The sequence below is a fragment of the Mastigoproctus giganteus genome, chromosome 10 (genome assembly GCF_048544385.1).
Source record: "Mastigoproctus giganteus isolate SK-2022 chromosome 10, ASM4854438v1, whole genome shotgun sequence".
Classification (NCBI taxonomy): Eukaryota; Metazoa; Arthropoda; class Arachnida; order Uropygi; family Thelyphonidae; genus Mastigoproctus; species Mastigoproctus giganteus.
In genome coordinates this window covers 102,549,307-102,566,231 of record NC_143584.1, presented here as the reverse complement: position 1 = coordinate 102,566,231, position 16,925 = coordinate 102,549,307, and the positions used below count along the sequence as shown (strand labels likewise).

General features: G+C 38.9%; 1 protein-coding gene across 5 annotated transcripts in view; it reads left to right on the top strand.

Moving 5' to 3' along the window:
- The window catches only part of LOC150079193 (pleckstrin homology domain-containing family G member 5-like), a 559,615-nt gene that overhangs the window by 379,009 nt on the left and 163,681 nt on the right, over positions 1-16,925 (top strand). The window lies entirely within an intron of this gene.

The following is a 16,925-nucleotide window of genomic DNA, read 5'->3' as shown; positions in this document are numbered from 1 at the left end:
CTGTAACTGACAGCTGTAACTTTTAAATAGGCATGAATTTCAATTCCAGGAAAAGAGACTGACAGTTTGACTCTACACAGCATATAACAACTGGGAAGGTTGTACAGGTAGTGTGAATACATTAGAATTATGGAATACTTTTAAAGCTGTAATCACAGAAGCCATGAATGTAACTATCAAGAAAATAAAGCACGAGCTTTATAGAGAAGACAAAGATGGCAGGGGAAAGTTTCAGAGCAATGAAAAGTGCTTAAGCTTGCAACCACAAGTTGAAGGAAGCAAATACTCCCCCCCCAACTAGTGTAGCCTATTCATTTTTTTTTTTTTTTTGTCCTTTTCATCTTTTCTTTTACTTATAAAAATACTTTGACCCATATTATTAAATAAATGTGTTTGTCTGTTTTTTTTTTTTTTTAATGGTATTGAGTCAAAGCAATACTTCCACACATACAGACATCTCAAGAGTCATTATTTGTTACCACAACAGCCTATAATTGGCAAAAGGCCACAATAGTAGTGATGTTTTAAACAAAGCCTTCTGAGGAAACAAGCTTAGTTAACTTCAAGGGTGTCAGTGTACTAAACTGTAGAAGAATACTTAGTCTTAACTATATTTATAGCAGCGTGAATAAAAGAGAGTTGACTTATTAAAAATTTTCCCTCTCTAAAGGTAAATAATTACATGTTTTACCTATCTTTTTTCAATCTAACAGGAGTTCACAAATCATGTGTTGATTTTCAAATATTTTGTTTGTTCAACCTCAGAGCATGAGCCAGTTTGCTTTTGCTTACTGGCAACATATTTGAAAGGAAATGAAATCCTTCCTTTCATGATACTACTGTTATACAGAACTGGAGATGGACCTGCTTATGGTGGAGTTTTTATCTTTGTGAACAACCATATCCCATTTCAACCTCTGTTCCTTTCTAACAATGTCAAAGTGTAGTAAGTCTCCTTATGGTAGGGTTTTTATTAACAGTCTGTTCAATTTATTTGCCACCTGGGCCTGACATCTCCTAGACAGACCTTGGCGATCTCATTCTGCAGCTGCCCACCCTGTCTTACATCTTGGCAATTTCAGTGAGCATACTCCTTTGTGGGTTAATGTTGTCCTTAATGGAAGGGTTAATGCTGTCCTTAATGGAAGGGTTAATGCTGTCCTTAATGAGATGCCCTTAATCTCATTGCCAGTGAGAAGATTTCTAAATGTGGGAACTGACACCTTTTTCTATATGCCTACCTGTATATTCTCTCTTGTTGATCTTTCTGTATGCAGCCATGGGAGATGGAAGAGAACCTATACAGAACTGATCACTTCCCTGTGATGACCACCTTACTTAATGGAAGACTATGCCTACCTTTTAGGTTACCTTGGTAGAAGATTGATCAGGCTGACTGGAATGCCTTTCAATGTTTGACAAAGTTTAACATCACTGTCAGTTAGGTTCTTGTGAATAATGCAGTGGCATACATCACAGAAAACACTGTCCATGCAGCTACAAATAAGCCGAAAATATCTACCTGGTTTTCAGCATTTCCGAAACCTTGGTAGAATGCACAGCAGCAAAAAAAAGCTCAAGACAAAGCTTGGCTGATATTTCAAAAATATCCTACCACATTTAATCTCAGCTTTAAAATGTGCATGCAACAAAGCATGTTATGTGCATCAGAGTCAGAAGGAATCGTGGATCTGCTTTGAGGCTACTATTACCCAGTCAACCGGTGCTAACCCTGTCTGGGACAAAATCCAGAAAATGAAGGGAAAATCTGCATAGCACCCTTCATCAATACTGGAATATAATGGATGCATTATTGCATACCCAACCAACTACAATAACAAATGCTCTTGAAAAGACATTTCTCTACTATCTTCAATATTTTTTACTCCCCAGTGTTCCAGGTCCTCAAAGATAAAAGCAAAAAGCAGCCAATTAACTTCAAATCTTTTGATTCTCATCTTTACAATGGGCCTTTTACTAGAGAAGAGTTAACAGCACTAACTTGTACCAAGCAAAGTGCTGTTGGACCAGATCTCATTCATTAAAAACTGATTAAAAATCTGGGCTGAACTCCAGATTAGGGTATCCCATCCAACAAGGTGAGGAAAGAAGTGAAAGCTCCTCCCACTTCATTCTATGATTGACTGATTACTGTGGAGGTGTTTTCTTTCTGATTGTTTTGTGTCGTCGAGGAGTGCGGTGCATAGCATAGTTAGGGTTTTTTACTCCACCCATCCATTTTGAATTGGAAAATGAGTTCATGATATGAAAACAGAGGCAAGTGGGGGAATAAACACCCTAGGCATATCAACCTAGGAAGACAGTGAGCGGGAAGTGGGCGGAGATGCAACTTGTCAATCACTGCATTCCCACTGTTTTGCTAGCCCTCATGTTGAATGGGGTACCCTAATCTGGAGTTTTACCAAAATCTGTCAGCAAACTTCATGGACAACCTGCCCTTTCTGTATAACAATCTTTCTAGAAGAGCAGTTTCCAGATTCCTGGCATAAAGCATTTGCACTTACCTTGCCTAAGCCAGGAAAAGATCAAGTTCCAAGAAACTCATCCTATAGCTCTGATAGACAACTTGAGTAGTCAAGACCCGCTGATTTTTGTAAAGTTTGGACAAATGCTAACAGTTTATTATAATTTTTCCTTGTAGTGGATCAGAAATCTCATTATAGATTTAAAATAAACTTTGTGGATTTTTTCCAAATTTATAAATAATAAAATGAATAAATAATATGATAGTATAGGCTACTTTTGGAATATTAAATTTTAGAAATATTATATTTTAAGGCAGAAGAATTAAAAGCCCAAACAGGCTTATACAGCCACAGCAATAGAAAAAAACAAATTAAACAAATAAATAATATGATAAACAAAAATCCAAATCTTACTTCTAACCTTTCAAAAGAGGAATTTCAGTGCATCAAAAAATTAGCTACAAAAATAAAAACATCGTCATTCAAAAGGCTAATAGAGGTGACTCAATAGTATTAATAAACAAATCCGATTATGACAAAAAATTGACAAACCTTCTACAAAATACAAACACATACCAGAAACTAGGTAAAAAATCCTATCCCCACCATCAGATCAAAAATTGAAAAAGAACTAAAAAGATTATGCTGCGAAGAAAAGATTACAAGCAATTTGCACACTGACCTCTTAGCCCATACTACACGTTCACCCTACATATTCGGAGTCACCAAGTTGCATAAACCAGACAAACCATTGAGGCACATAGTAAGCTTCACAAATACATCAACAGCAAACTTAGCAAAATTTATGATTGACATACTAAAAACCCTAATGAATTATTCCAAATATCGCGTAAAAAAACAGGAACACCTATTTTCGTCAATCAAAAATATAAGATTAGAACCAGATGACAAATTATATTCCTTTGATATAAAATCACTATACACAAATGTACACCCTCAAAAAACTGAAGTCCACTCAGGACATTAGCATTAGTAGAGGCATACGATGCAAGAAAGCAAGCTTATGCAGCATCAGCCAAAAAAAAAAAAAAAAAACCCTCCCATTCATCCCTCCATTCGTTCCAAATGCCTGTCCAGCTCAGCCTTCAATTTATTTAGGCTATTAGCTTCCACAACAAAAGATGGAAACCTGTTCCATCAATCAACTATCTGCTGGCTAAAGGCAAATTTCCACACATCTATTCTACAGCTATCTTTCCATCGGCATTCAGCTTGCTCAACCCATTCAAGACCTTATACACCTCAGTCAGAATCACCTCGTAGGTGCCTACTCTCCATCTGCTGCAATTTGCAGAACTTAAGCCTTTCTTGGTAAGAGCACCCTTTTGTTCCTCTCACCACTCTTGTTACCCTTCTTTGTACTCGTTCTAGCAACTCTACATCCTTCCTAAAATGAGACTTCCAGACCTGTACACAGTACTCTAGGTGTGGCCTGACCATTGCCTTGTATAATGGATTATCACTTCCCTGTTCCTGCTAGCAAAATTCCTTTATATCATTGACAAGACTGCATGACCTGCCCTGGCAGCCCGTCTGCACTGCTTAGCGAACTTCATATTTGGCTGCACAATTACCCCCAGATCTTTTTCACTTTCCACTTCCCTGGGTGTTGTACCACCCAGTTGGTATGTTTCTCTTCGATTATTGCTACCCATATGCAGTACTTTGCATTTTTCAATGTTAAACTCCAGTTGCCACTTTTCAGCCCATTTTTCCAACTTATCTAGATCCAGTTGGAGTAGCATACTGTTGTTAACAACCCTGCCAACCTCTGTATCATCTGCAAATTTGGACATTAAACCTTGATATACCTTCATCAATATCATGGATAAATATACAAAACAACAATGGGCCCAACACCGAACCCTGAGGAACTCCACTAATAACATTTGTCCACGAAGAGCAGTGTCCATTGATTACCACTCTCCGTTGTCTCTCACTCAACCATCACTTTATCCATTGTAGCAACTTACCCTTGATGCCATACCTCTCCAATTTGTACAGCTGTCTTCCATGTGCAACAGTATCAAAAGCTTTCCTGAAATTCGAGTATATGATATCAAAATTATTTTTGGCATTCAGTTCCTTTGTGACCACATCATAGTAAGCAATCAAATTGGTCAGACAAGACCTCCCTTTGACAAACCCATGCTGTGTCTTAACTATTAATGCAGTCTTGTCTAGATGATCCTGCAATGCTTCTTTAACCAGTGATTCCATTATTTTCCCCGGCACATAAGTTAAACTAACAGATCTGTAGTTACTTGTGTCACCTTTTGAACCTCCTTTCTGAATTGGTGATACATTTGCACACCTCCAGTCCATGGGGACCTCCCCTGAGTCCAAGGAAGCTCTCATAATTATGGCTTAGAGTTTGCTTACTTCCTTTGCTGCCTCCTTTAATATAACTGGATAGATCTTGCCCACCCCAGGTGCCTTCCTTATGTTTAACTTCAACAATTTATCCTCCACTTTGCTCTCAGTTATTACAAAATCACTTAGCTCCCTGTTAGTGTTTGATAAACTTCTGGCACACCTCTCATTGAATAACTCCTCATGTGTGAATGTAGATGCAAAATACTCATTCAGTTTATCAGCTACCTGAGCATGATCATCAATAATCAACCCATCTATGTTAAGTGGTCCAATCTGATTCATCCCTTTCCTTCTAGAATTTACATAAATAAAGAATTCCTTGCTGTTTTTCTCCGCATCCTTTGCCAAAGATTTCTCATCATCTGCCTTTGCCTGCCTAACCTCCTTTGTGACTTGATTACAGACTAGTTTATACCTGCCATAGGTTTCTGTATTGCCTGACATCCATTTAGGCCTAAACCTTGAACAGTATTTCTTAGTTGGAATGAAAAGCCTAGTAGCTCCAAAATTAAGTCCCTGAAGGCTTCCTATTTAGAATTCACTGTTGGTAACATTATCAGTTGATCGCACTGTACAGAATTTAAAAATGTCTGAGACCTCTGTAGTCAACTTTACGAAAGCAAAAGCCCTTCCCTTTAGCCTTCATGGTAGTTATATCTTTAATTAATTCCCACATGAATACATTGTGATCACTGTCTCCCAGTGGTTCCTTTATCTGCAGATTCTTAATGCATGAAGAATCACTACTGATAATCAGATCAAGAGTATTACTTTGTCTGGTTGCTTCTCGAACATGTTGCTGTAGAAAACAGTCATCCAATAAATCCACAAAAGTCTTGCTAATGTGCGAGTGATAACCCAGAAGTTCCCATCAATATCTGGAAAGTTAAAATCTCCCATTATAAGACATTCTGATTTACTGGCCCACTCTATTTCTCTGCACAATTGCTCATTATACTCATCAGATTCATTAGGCCTATAACACAACACCTACCCTCATTTTTACTTTCCTAGTGCTTATTTCACACCAAACAGACTGAACACTGCATTGTCCACCAACATCAATTGGATGCACTTCCTTAGATTTTGTGTTTCTTAACTAACAGCATAACACCTCCTCCCTTCCTATCCTGTCTATCCTTCCTATACACATTGTACTCCCCAAATTCCAACTCTGCACTGCCTATATCTGTGTGACACCATGTCTCTGATATTCCAACAATGTCTGCCTTTGATGTTCTCACTAGCACTTCAAGCTCATGAAATTTATTAACTATACTCCTAGCATTGGTGTACACACAAGTATACATGCACCTGTTCCTGCCCCTAGCCACCCTAACACAGCCCATGTATTTATCCACTATGACTCCCACAGTCCTGAAAATCTCCATTACCTTGCTTTCCAGACTGCTGTCCATTCTAATAGAAGCAGTGCAAGAATCACTTTTGCCTCTGCCTGCAGCCACTGTTAACCTTTTAGTCTGTATATCCCCCCCCACCAAGCTAGTAGTTTTCCGACCCACCTAACACTGCCTCTATAGCATCAGCAAATATTCTTTGCGCCCTGTAGAAGCAGTCTCCCCTGTCAACCAGCACAGACCAGGCTGAAAAAAAAATTCTACCCCTTGAGCTTTGCACAATATCTCCATGGCCTAATTGATTGACAAGGCTCTCATCACATACTCCCTCCTATCGTGTCTGGGCAGAATTGCAGACACTTTCAAATTTAACCCTAATTAATGACTTTTTTTGCAACATTGACCTGTACTTGTTGAGTAAATCTGCAATCTAATGTCATTAGTTCCAATGTGGACAACAATATCACCTTTTGTGCCTTGAAAAGATGATATCTGCTCTACAACGTTATCAACTTCTGCCCCTGGCAGACATACCCTGGTCCTGTTCCACCTATCCTTCTTACAAAGTATATTCCCCATCTCCCTGACAATAGTCACCAACAATAACTAGTTCCTTTGGGACCAATGCGTTCTGCCTTGGAGATTGCCTCTGTGTTGCCTGATGCACAGGAGTGAGCTCTGTCATTGAGCTGGGCAGCTGAGAGCCTGATGGGCCCCTCATATTAATTTCTTCGAGGGCATTTACCCTACACCTCAAGCTCTCATAGATGCCCATCAGAACACTGAGTTGGCGCCTAATTTCTTGACACTCCAGACACCTAGCACACACAAAGGCATCCTCCTTGGTTAGATCATGTCCTGTTTTAGAAAGGTTGGCAAACATTTCACATTTCGCACATTTTCTGAGACTGTTGCGTTGGAGAATCTCCCCTTCGTTTCTCCCCGAGCCACAGCACTCTTGCTAGTCTGTAATCTTTGCTTCGCAGCTCTAGTCTTGGTCATGATTTCTGTTTAAATACAATTTAATTAACAATGAAATTTAATAAGATGAATAATATTTTTGATTAATTGATAATACTATAATAAGCTAACAGATTCCTAATACAGTGCTTCATATTATGCTATCTAGTTTAACTTTATACCTTACGCTATCAGTTCAAGATATATATACGTTAAGCTATTTCTTATTGACTACAATATGGCGGCTAGTTCAACAATATTGGTGCCAACACCGGGAGTCATAACTTCTAAAATCGCTGGTCAAATTCAATTAAACAAACAGATAAACAAAAAACCAAATCTTATTCCTAACTTTTAAAAAGAGGAATTTCAGTGCATCAAAAAATTAGCCACAGATAGAAACATCATTCAAAAGGCAATAGAGGTGACTCAACAGTATTAATAAACAGATCCGATTATGATAACAAATTGACAAACCTCCTACAAGGTACAAACACATACCAGAAACCAGGTAAAAATCCTATCCTCCCCATCAGGTCAAAAATAAGACATGTTATGCAATGATCCCACACTTAAAAACTGAATAAAATTAGATATTCTGGATATAACAAACTTACTAAATATACAGTTATCAGCTAATTATTTCACCAATGAAGGAGATATTTACCAACAAGTATATGGGGTACCAATGGGCAGTTCCATAAGTGGACATCTCTCCAAATTTTACCTCCTGGAAATAAACCACATTTCCAAGTACTCTTCCCCATCCCTCAAATTTTATGGAAGGTATGTAGATGATTTTCTGCTTATAGGCAAACCTGACACCATAAATACCATCTTTCCGTGAGTTCAATAATGTAGATGATTGGCTATAATTCACAATTGAAAATGAAGAAAACAACAGGATCAACTTCCTAAATTTAACATTAACAAGAGATGCCATCAAAATCAACACTAAAATATACTGCAAACCTACAAATAAGGGTAATTATTTACATTTCGACAGCTATGCCCCCCCCTCTCTCTCACACAAAAAATCAATCCGAATAGCCCAGTTCAACAATGGTATTCATCTACAGAGGTGAACACAAACAGGAAATCTAAACACTTAAGGATAGATTTTCCAACTGCGGGTTACCCAAAATGGCTCATAAATGCCGCTTTAAATACAGCTGAAAAATAAAACCGTAAAGAAAAACCAAAATGAGAAGCACTAAAAAAACAATGGTTAGGGCTCCTGTATATTGAAACGTACCAACAACCATTTGAAAAAAAATCTTCAAATATTCCGGAGTAAACCTTGCCTTTGGCAACTCCAAGAAACTATGGAGATACCTAATAAAGCTCAGCTAACAACAAAAAAACAATTTCAAACAACAAATGTGGTTTATGTAATTCCTTGCACACCAGATTGCGACTGGTGTGCAAGGAATAGGCAGCACGAGAACATCGTTACATACAAGAATCCAAAAACATAAAAGCTGTTTAAAAGTAGCCGCAAATAACAAAGAAAAAATAGACAGAACGGAAAAAAAGAATAGTTCCGAATTGGTAGCTCACCACTTAGATACAGTACATTACCCTTCCTTTGAAAACGCGATAGTAATAGACAAGACACAAAATTTAAGTTAGAAACCAGTGACACACTAGCAATGAGATCAATAAACATATATAGACCAATAATAATCTCTGAAGAATGGGACCTAAAACAAATATCCTATAAGTTCAACTTTAATAACAGCACAATACTTCCCCCATCCAGGACCTCTACTAACGGGGATGGGTAGTCACACGCCCGGATTTCCGAGTGAAACGTCCCCCACCCCCCCAAAAAAAAAAAAAAACATGTAAGCTGTTCTAAATCTACAATTCCCAAACTATAAGTGTAATATGATGGGGCAGGAAAAATTTTCCTTCCCCACAACCATGCTTTTGAAATATGGCAATGGAATGTGCCCAGGCCATAAAAGATGGCATACGACACGTATTCACCCTACTTTGAAGATGGTATTAACGAAAAGCCCCCCCATCAGGCTTCAGGACATTATCTCCCTTTATACTTATAATTACTCCCCATGCAAGGATTTAGGACAAAAGCTTGATTTGTTTTCCTTCGTCCCCCTACTAGATATATGCTATTTCAACACTTTCGAATTGCATCTCACCTGGATGCAGCCATTCCTGATGAAAACCCCAGGTAAGAGAATTCCTTCTGCCTTAAAATATATTTTTAAAATTTAATATTCAAAAATAGCCTATACTATTCTTTTCGAAAAAAATCCACAAAGTTTTTATTTTAAATCCATAATGAGATTGCAGATCCACCACAAGGAAACATTACAGTAAATTATTAGCATTTGTTCGACTTTACGAATATTAGCGGGTCTCGACTACTCAAGTTGTCTGTCCAGCCATCTAATAAAGTTTCGAGACTTTTAGGACCTACATAGGCGCCTCCGTAGCCAGGTGGAAAGGAGCAGCAGTGCGTAGCACACGCTTCTTGATTAGACCGGGGTTCGAGCCCGTCACCACCAAATACGGAGGATGCGGAAAGGTTAAGGAATGACCACCGCATATCCTGGAGCAATATGGCCTTAGTTGCTAATGCTCCTAAAAACTAAAAAAAACAACAACAACAAAGGACCTACATAATTTTTTTTTTTTTACACTATGTCCTATAGCTCTGACTGAGAGAGATTCTGCAACATGCTATTGATCACATCTCCTGAATTTATGGGCAATGAATAATGCCTTCAGGTTCTCACTGCAAAAGACTTTGCATACATTTCTTTCACAATCATAATTCTCACCCTGAAACTGAACTGACTTAAACAAAATGCTATCACAGCAGTACCTGAGATTTTTGGGGCTTATGTTTGATAGAAAGTTGATTTCTCTACAACATATATGTCAACTACATGCAGAGTGCACGAGAGGCTTGAATATCCTATATGCATATCATATAGATATTCAAGTGTGATATTCCTTGAATATCACCTCTAATTCTTGGAGTGCCAACAGGTGCATTTTATTGCATCTCTATCATGCACTTGTCTGATTAAAATTAATTATGGGTCCCAGGTATATGCATACTCCAATGGCTGGATCCCATCCACCATCAAGTGATTTGTTTTGCTGCTGGAGCATTTCGAACATCTCCTGTCCAGAATCTCTATGTCAAAGCATACGAACCATTGTTATCACCTTGTTGGAAATGGCTATCTCAACACACAATGCTTTCAAACTAAAATCTCTGCCAGACCACTCCATGTGGGCAACCACTTTTTAGCTATGATGAGAAAATCTGTATAACGATGGAAATGTCAGGCTGCCAACCATTCATTTGGTATCATGTCCAAGAGTTACTCGGAGAGCTTAACATGACAATGTTGCCCAGTGACCAAGGCACCTACTTTCACCCTGGCATGCCTGAATACTATCATATGGGCTGCCGCATTGGGGGGGGGGGGTAGGCAAGGTAAGCATTGCTTAGGTGGCAGTTCAAGAGGGTGCTGAAATTATTTTTTTTGATATTGTTTTTTGATTGGTTAATGCTTATCAGTATTCAACATTTAGGGCCGCAAATTTTATTTTGCTTACTGGCAGCACATAGGAACAGGATGCTACTGACTATCATGCAACCTCTCTATTAAAAAAAATTCTGTCTACTAACAACTTTATGCTGCACACTGAGCTGAACACTCTGACTTCTTGTCCTTTTTCACTGATGACTCAAGGTCAGTCTCATATGTCATATCTACTGCCATCTTCCTAGAAAACACTAAAACTGAGAAGATTCCCAACAAAAGCAATATATACTCAGTAGAGGTGTGTGGAATAGAATTAGCCTTGGGTCACATTAAAATCTGCTATTACCAAGGGTATATGGTGTATACTACAGCCTTTATCGGGGATGAGATATAATCCCCATTTATTCTTGACCCATTTCCAGCAGATGTTACATTCTCTGAATATTCATTCAACATCTGTTTCTGTTGGATCCCTTGCCACATTTGGGATCAAGGGCAATGAACTATGTTGTTGTTGTTATTTGGTTTTTAGGAGCATTAGCAACTAAAGGCCATATTGCTCCGGGGATATGCGGTGGTCATTCCCTGACCTTTCCGCATCCTCCGTATTTGGTGGTCACGGGCTCGAACCCCGGTCTAATCAAGAAGCGCGTGCTACGCATTGCTGCTCCTGCCCACCTGGCTACGGAGGCGCCGGCAATGAACTAGCTGACACTTCAGTCAGGTCACCCCAACCCCAGAACCGCCATAAGCTGTCAATCCTATACAAACTACAGCAAATAATACACAATAGATTAATCTCTCGGTGGCAACAATCTTGGCATGTGCAGGTCATGAACAGGCTGTAGTCAAACATTCGCAGTCTTGTCTGCACAGGAACTGTAGAGAGGAAGTTGTTCTTACTCACATCTGCATAGGACAGTTATCTTATGCATTCATTCCTGCTGAGGGAGATGACTCCTTATGTGTAAGCATATGACACCTTTTTAACAATCTGGCATATTGAATCCAAGTGTCCATGTTATAGACATGAATGTGTTTTATATCTTACTGCATTGGGTCATCTGACTGAGCTTTATCCACTGATCTTATTCAACACTGACCATGTGTGAGCCATTTTAGTTATTTTAAATCATTAAACCACTCTTATTTAAAATTTACCTTTATGTACCCTTTTTATATATTTTTTTTGTTATGCATTTTTACAAAATGATGTAATTCGTTAGGTCACTGCAATCTTAACTGTTATCCTTGATATGACTTGCTTTTGGCACATTATAGCCTTTGTTGCTAATGCGCCAATAAAATCCAAACCAACTAACAATATCAGGTTGGAATCCAATCTGCCTGATTAACTCCAGGGGCTCATATCTGGTGAATATGGGCTTGGCACACCCAGGGTCCTGAGATGGATGTAATCATTCTTCTCTTTCTTTGTGATTCCCTTCTACTTCTCACTTTTGTTCTCTCTCTCTCTCTCTCTCTCTCTCTCTCTCTCTCTCTCTCTCTCTCTCTCTCTCTCTCTCAGATTTTTTGGCTGATACAGCAAAAGCCTCAGGCTTCCTTCCAACATATAGCTAATAATAGCAACCTCAAAATATGGTCACTTTGTCTGTGACATAAATACAATCAGAGACATAAGCCATTATATCTCTGATTGTATTTACCTATATTAAATGCAAATAGGAAGAAAACATATTAGCAGAGGCATATGATGCAAGAAAGAAAGCTTATAAGAGTATCAGCCAAAAAAAAAAAAAAAAAAAAAAGAAACACCCCTTCCATTTCACCCATCCTTTTGCTTCAAAGGTTTGTCCAGTTCTTCCTTAAATTTATTTCAGTTATCAACGACAGATGGAAGTTTGTTCCAGAAATCAGTTACCTGCTAGCTAAAGGCAAAATTTCGGCACATCTATTCTACAACTGTCTTTCCTCAATTTGAGTTTATTCGCCCTTGGGTTCGTAATCTGAGCAAGCAGAAATCCCATCAGCAATGAACCTGCTCAAACTATTCAAGGCATTATAAACGTCAATCAGATCACCTTTCAGATGCCTAGTCTCCAGACACTGCAATTTGCAGAACTTAAGCCTTTCTTGGTAAAAGTCCCCTTTGTTCCCTCACGTCATGTTGCCCTTCTCTTTACTCACTCTACAATTGTACATTCTTCCTAAAATTAGGCCTCCAGACCTAAACAGTACTCAAGATGTGGCCTGACCATTGCCTTATACAAGGGGATAATCATCTCCTTATCCCTGCTAGCAAAATTCCTGTATATCATTGACAAAACCCCATGACCTGCTCTGGCAGCCTGTCTGCACTGGTCAGAAAACTTCAAATCTTACTGCAAAATTACCCACGTCTTTTTCATTCTTCATTAATTCAGAGCCCCTCGATGTGGGCACCTGTACATGGTGAGGGGACCTCCCAGTGATGCTACTGGTCCTTCAGATTAGCATCACTGGGATCCAACGCCCACAGCCTAGGTCCCAGGCTGACATCAATGGAATCTGGCGTGTTTGCCATGCACTGCGACCCATGGAAATTTGGAAAGGGGGATCCTGGTGGTCGAGGGACCCAGTTTCAATACACCACTTTGGGACCTTCTTCGACAAGACAAGACAAGACAAGTGGTCCTGGAAGGCCCAGCTAGGAATCAATCGACTAGTAGGCTTGCCTGAAAGAGTCAACCATGTCAATGCCATGGTCCGAGGGACTGGATTCAGGCTGACGGCTGTGCGGGTATGGTGTCTGTGTGGTGGGTGCCCCTTTGGACTCCATAATGGGTGGAGAGCCCGTGCACTGAACCACTTCAAAAACTTCATGAATCCTGATAAATATATTTCTTCTGGGCCACAATGCAGTCCCTATCTCAAAACATGATCATTGACCCTGATAATGTCACTTCTGCCAGCATGGAGGCTGTTGCAATTCGCCTTACAGTGTGTTTTGTTTTGTTTATTTATTTATCAATAAATAAATTGGGACTGACATCCCCCCCACCCCCAGGAAGACCTTGATGCCTTCCAACATGTAGCACAGTTTGACATCACCAGTCAAGCAGGAGCCTATCAGTGATGTAACCAAGTACATCAAAGAAAATATCGTCCAAGCAGCTGTGAATGGCATTCCAAAAACATCTGCCTGGTTTCCACAAACCATGGTGGAATTCACAATGCACAGCAGCAAAAAAGGCTCAAAACAAAGTCTGGGGATATTCCAATGATATCGTACAATGGCCAACCTCATAGCCTTTAAACGTGCATGAGCCAAAGCATGTTACTTCCACCATCAGAGTCCAAAGGAATCGTGATCCATTTTACATCATCAGTTAGTCCACTAGTACTAAGTTGGTCGAGGGTAAAATCTGGAAAATGAAGGGGAAATATACATCCCAAACTTCCTAGATTATAATGGATGCAGATCCACTACAATAGCCAATTCTCTTGGGGAAACAATCTCTAACATCTCTGCAACATCTTCGTATTCCCCATAGTTCCCGATCCTGAAACAAAATCGAAAAACAGGCACTTAATTTCACATCTAATGACCTTTATCCCCTACAATGGGCCATTCACTACATAAAGTAACTAAAAAGAGCTTTCATCCTTTCCAAGACAAGTGCTGTTGGACCAGATGGCAGTCAATATGAAATGATTAAGCATCTTTCACCAAAATCTGTGGATCACCTCCTATATAGCAGAATCTTTATTGAAGAGCAGTTTCTGGATGCCTTGCGCAAGACAATTGTTCTCGCCTTTGCCAAGCCAGGAAAGGATCCTAAAATCCCTACTAATTATTGCTCTGACTAGCTGTCTGTGCAAAATCCTAGAGAGAATGGTTAATTTTTGTTTAATATGTATTTAGAATCAAATGACCTTCTATCCAATGTCCAGTGTGGCTTCCAAAGGAACCGTTCTACTCTGGACCATTTTATTAGATTGGAAACATCCATCCGGGATGCTTTCCTAAAATGTGAAAATTTCATGTCTATGTTCTTTGACATGGAGAAAGCAACTTGGAGATTTGGCATCTTGAAAGATTTGCATAGCCTTGGTCATTAGAAAGCATCTCCCCATTTTTATTAAACTTTTTAGTCAATCGGTCATTCCAAGTTTGTGCTTGATCCTCATTCTCTCGTCCCTTCTGTACCACAAGGATCAGTATTAATTGTCACACTTTTTTGCCATCAAAGTAAATTCCATCACAGAACAACTTCCTCCAACTGTAAACAGTGCCTTCTATGTTGATGACATTAGCATGTTTTGTCAGTCATGCAACATGAGGGTTATCAAAAGATAACTGCAACAAGCCATTGATTACCTTAATTCCTGGGCACTTGCTAATGGATTCAAGTTCTTGCACCAGAAGACCATTTTCGTGCACTTTTGTCATAAGCAAAATCTTCATCCTGAACCTGAATTAAGGCTTGGACAAAATGCTATTTCCAGTAGCAGAAGACACAAAATCCTTGGGACTCTTATTTGATAAAAAGCTGACATTTCTGAATTGCATCCGTAACACAGTACAAAGTGCACGAGGCTTGAATATTCTCCATTTGGCCCCGGTGCCGAGCAATTGTGACTAAGCAATTCCTCTGTGATTTAAGTGCGATTTCTTAAAAGCAATCTATAGTTCTTTTACGTTCTTCTCATTAAGCAATATATTTATTTAATAACATCTCTTGTTACAAAAGTACTTGTACAGTGCAAGAAAAGAAAGCCACCTTTCTTTTTCTGATAGTTCTATTACTAACCCCTACTACTTTACGCTTGGTCACACCAGGCTCTGCTCCTGTCTCCCCATGGCTGGGCCAGTAACCTGGCTGGTAAAAACAAACCCCCAGGGCCAAAAGGAGCCATCATGAATATAAGTAATTATCCACCTTTATAGCTCAAGATCAGAAATTCCTGACATCGACCATGAGTACAATTGTCAGAAGTGACTATTGCCTGTAGTCTGTATAGGGGACCTGTCAGTCCCCTATACAGACTACAGGCAAATAATGCCGACCGGGCTAGCCAGGTGGGTAAAGTGCCTGTCTGGTAACCCAAAAGTCGCGGGTTCGATTCCCGCCTCGGGCTTGGATCAAAGTACTGCAAAAACCTTGGGAGGTGCATTATGGCCACAGAAGCTTATGCGCCAACAACTACAAAAAAAAAAAAAAAAACAGGCAAATAATAATACACCAAAAGATACTCTCAATGGCAGGATTCATGGAATAGACGGACTACGAACAAATTATATCATATAAAGCCTGTAATTGAACCATGGCAGCTAGTCTATGCAGGAATCGTAAGGAGGAAGTTGTTCCTGCCCACATAGGACATAGTCATCTGCCACATTTGCATTTGCTTAGGGCTGAAGAGCCTCCTATGTGCGAGTCCTGTGACACACAGTTATATCAATTAGACACATTTTAATTGACTGTCCAGATTTTAGCAATACACTTCTTACCGCATTTATCCATCTGACTAAGCCTTATACGCTCAGCCAGATTTTATCCGACAATGACAATGCGTCTGCTGTTTTTAACTTTTTACACCATATTAATTTATATAAATGTATACAAAATCCTGAATGTATGTATGTATTTTTAATACGTATGCTGCTTTTTACCTTTATATGATTTGTGACGAAGTAACCTTTTTTTTTCAAAGGTTACCAGAATTTATTTATATATCTTTTTTAAACTGGTATAATTATCTCCTGGTGCATAATAGCCTTAATGCTAATGTGCCAGTAAAATCATATTCAAATCAAATCAAAAATCAAACTAATTGTAGGGGGGGGAAGACGGCCCTAACATATCATTGCTAATCACAACAAGCAACATTGTATATATAAAATGTAAATATCCTCCACATATTTTAAGGGAACATATCATCATTTGCATTAGATTGCACGTTATCAACACAGTGTAATCAAAAAATAACAGAGAAATTTTCTTGAAAATTTATGTAAGTAGTTTATGAATATTCCGAAGCTATACTGCAAAAATATTAAGGACAGCATTTAATTAAGTGAAACTGTAAACTTCGTATTTGTTCTCTTTTATGCAGTTTCAATAAAAATCTTTTCAGAGAATAAATTATAAATGATAGGCTATATAAAGAATGAGAATTTATTTCAAGTTATTAACACAAATATAACAAACTGAAGATTTTCAAGCAGAAAGTCTATACAGCAAAAACAC